Source organism: Bison bison, unplaced genomic scaffold (genome assembly GCF_000754665.1).
Source record: "Bison bison bison isolate TAMUID 2011002044 unplaced genomic scaffold, Bison_UMD1.0 scf7180017864384, whole genome shotgun sequence".
Taxonomy (NCBI): Eukaryota; Metazoa; Chordata; class Mammalia; order Artiodactyla; family Bovidae; genus Bison; species Bison bison.
The window spans coordinates 466,701-470,598 of NW_011494956.1; the positions used below are offsets into that span (position 1 = coordinate 466,701).

General features: G+C 43.8%; 1 protein-coding gene across 1 annotated transcript in view; it reads left to right on the top strand.

Annotated features, from left to right (window-relative positions):
- Window positions 1-3,898, top strand: part of WWTR1 (WW domain containing transcription regulator 1) — a 185,283-nt gene that overhangs the window by 30,714 nt on the left and 150,671 nt on the right. The window lies entirely within an intron of this gene.

The window sequence follows — 3,898 nt, forward strand, 5'->3', positions numbered from 1 at the left end:
ATGAGGTGGCCAAAGTACTGGAGTTTCAGCCTCAGCATCATTCCTTCCAAAGAAATCCCAGGGCTGATCTCCTTCAGAATGGACTGATTGGATCTCCTTGCAGTCCAAGGGACTCTCAAGAGTCTTCTCCAACACCACAGTTCAAAAGCATCAATTCTTCGGTGCTCAGCCTTCTTCACAGTCCAACTCTCACATCCATACATGACCACAGGAAAAACCATAGCCTTGACTAGACGGACCTTTGTTGGCAAAGTAATGTCTCTGCTTTTCAATATGCTATCTAGGTTGGTCATAACCTTCCTTCCAAGGAGTAAGCGTCTTTTAATTTCATGGCTGCAGTCACCATCTGCAGTGATTTTGGAGCCAAAAAAGATAAAGTCTCTTACTGTTTCCACTGTTTCCCTATCTATTTCCCATGTAGTGATGGGACCAGATGCCATGATCTTCGTTTTCTGAATGTTGAGCTTTAAGCCAACTTTTTCACTCTCCACTTTCACTGTCATCAAGAGGCTTTTTAGTTCCTCTTCACTTTCTGCCATAAGGGTGGTGTCATCTGCATATCTGAGGTTATTGATATTTCTCCCGGCAATCTTGATTCCAGCTTGTGCTTCTTCCAGCCCAGCGTTTCTCATGATGTACTCTGCATAGAAGTTAAATAAGCAGGGTGACAATATACAGCCTTGACATACTCCTTTTCCTATTTGGAGCTAGTCTGTTGTTCCATGTCCAGTTCTAACTGTTAGTTCCTGACCTGCATATAGGTTTCTCAAGAGGCAGGTCAGGTGGTCTGGTATTCCCATCTCTTTCAGAATTTTCCACAGTTTATTGTGATCCACACAGTCAAAGGCTTTGGCATAGTCAATAAAGCAGAAATAGATGTTTTTCTGGAACTCTCTTGCTTTTTCCATGATCCAGCGGATGTTGGCAATTTGATCTCTGGTTCCTCTGCCTTTTCTAAAACCAGCTTGAACATCTGGAAGTTCATGGTTTACGTATTGCTGAAGCCTGGCTGGGAGAATTTTGAGCATTACTTTACTAGTGTGTGAGAAGCATGACACAAGGTTGCCACAAACCTTCAATTTGTAAAAAACAAAACAAAACAATGCACTATCTGTGAAGTGCTATAAAGTGAGATATTCCTGTACTTTAAAATTCCCTGGGCCAGTCTCCTTATCTGTAAAACATTTGTCTATTATCTATTTTATGGGTCTTAGCCCATAAATCACAGCCATTATTTATTAAATACTTCAGCAGGTAACAGAATTTAAGAACTTTATTTTTTAATTTTTAGAATGCCCATTCTTCATTTAAAAAAAAATTCCAAACTTCAGTAGCTTAAAATAATATTAATTTTATTTGTTCATACTTCTACAATCTGGGCTGCACTGGGCTCTGTGGTTCTGTTGGTTTTGATGCTGATCACTGACTTGTTTGCCGTCGCCTGGTGGGTGGCTGGGTGCTAGATGGCTGGACTTCTCTCTCTCCCCTATCTCAGGGTCTCTTCCTCTCCACCTGGTTTCTCCAGCAAAATAGTTGCACTTCTTCCTCACTGGCTCAGATCTCCCCAAAGTACAAAAGCAGAAACTTTCACACCTCCTTAGGGGTTCAAAGAGGGAACTAGCACAGCTGCAGGGCTGCATTTCCAGGTGAAGGCAGGTCACTGGCCCAGTCCAGATTTAAGGGGGAGGGACTCCATAAGGGTGTGACCAACAGAAGGGTGGTCCACTGAAGGGCAGCAGTGTCACAGACTACAACAATAGTCTCTCCAATTTGTAAATGAGTCATCTGTGATTTAGGGAGGTTAAATTACTTGCCCCACATAGAGAATAGAGATAAGCATGGGAGAACAGATAAAATTTGTACACACTTGTCAAGACTCTGATGCTGGGAGAGATTGGGGGCAGGAGAAGAAGGGGACAACAGAGGATGAGATGGCTGGATGGCATCACTGACTCGATGGACGTGAGTCTGAGTGAACTCTGGGAGTTGGTGATGGACAGGGAGGCCTGGCGTGCTGCGATTCATGGGGTCACGAAGAGTCGGACACGACTGAGCGAATGAACTGAACTGACTGTCCCTCAGTATCACTGTGTGTGTGTGTGGGGTTGGCTCCAGAAAGAACGCCCCCTGAAACCCAAATCCAAGGATGCTCAAGTCCTTTATATAAAAATGGTGCAGTATTTAAATATAACCTACACATATCCTCCGACATACTTTAAATCATCTCCACATTTCTTATAATATCTAATACAATTAAATGCTATGAAATAGTTGTCAGTGTGGTGTAAATTCAAGTTTTGCTTTTTGGAACTCTGGATTTTTTTTTTTTTTTTTTAATCCACTGCGGATGTGGAATCCAAGGGATAAAAAAGGGCCGACTAAAATTTGTTTTAATCTAAAATCTTGTGAGGTGGGTACTGTTATTGTTCCTAATGTAGAATGAGGAAAACTCAGGAATAGAGAGTTGAACTACTTTGCCTCAGGTATTTTCCTCTGGAGATTCATTATACACTTGTCTCCTGTCTCTTACAGGGCACTACCTGATACACATATAGTGAAGTTGCTCAGTCATGTCCAACTCTTTGCGACTCCACGGACACCAGGCTCCTCTGTCCATGGGATTTTCTAGGCAAGAGTACTGGAGTGGGTTGTCATTTCCTTCTCCAGGGAACTTCCCGACCCAGGGATCGAACCCAGGTCTCCCACATTGTAGACAGACACTTATATAAGGTGACTGTAAATGTTATTTAATCTGAAACTATTGTTTGAAGCACTGAAGCAAATCTCTTCAGCCACCCACTATCATATCTTATAGACTGGGAACTGGGAGTTTTCCCTTTGAGCTCTCACATGATCAGAGCCTTTCCCATTTCAGGCGTCTACTTTGTCCTCCATTATCTAGGGCTTGAAGTTTGGCAAGGAATGACAGCATCCTTGCCCACCCAACCTCAACCTTAATTCTCCCTGGCTGATTAACCTCATGATTCCCTCAGTAATTTCCTCTTTTCTAGCAACCAGGTATTTCCTAAGAAGCAAGACCTTCCTTCCTGGGTGAGGACCTCCCTGCAATAGGGCTAGCCCTAAAGGTCCATCCTTTCATTGTCAAGAGGCTTCTCAATTAGTAACCCTTTGGTCCCATTCACTTCCTGTAGTTTCAAAGCTAATTCCCTATTGTTGCAACTGTGGTGGCTTTTGAGAATAGCTTGCAAAGATGCTACTTCCCATGGAGTGACCTGCAGCAGCTTCCCCTTCCCTCTGCTGGTCCTGTGGGCAGAGGACTTACTGATGGAAAACAGTTTCAGAGTTTCCTAGAGGAGCCATGCTCTGCTTACCTTTGATAGTGATCTCTCAGGCAGCTTTGATTTTTCCCAGTCTGTGAGGAGCACACCCTCAGATATAGATAATGAAGAAGGGGGCTCACATAGGTGCCCTCTGCTCTGTTTTGGGCAGTGACAGGGAGCAGCCATTCAGGGAATGTGCTCTGAATACTCCTACCCTTTCCATGGCAAAACTATAGGATGGCCTTGTCTTTCCCATACACTTTTCTCCTTCACAGCAACTCCAGATTTTAATTTTGATTTTGTTCTACTCTAATAAAAATGTGGAGGCACAATACTTGCACTTTTATTTAACAAAAAGGTATGTAGGCAGGTATGTCTGCAAAGCGCTTTACATATATTGTCTCATGTGACTTATTTCATAAGCTTATGTTTGAATCCAGTAGGGTGGGGTGGGGTAGGGGTTTTCTGAAGCCGAATTTACCTGGCACACCACTCTCCTCTTCCCCCCCTCGACGGGAGGGGACAAGGAAAAGAAGGAATCGAGCTGCTTTGGAGGGCCAGGCCGCCTCCTACTTCCCGCAGCTGTCTTGCTAGGCCAGATCTAGAAGCAGGGGGTC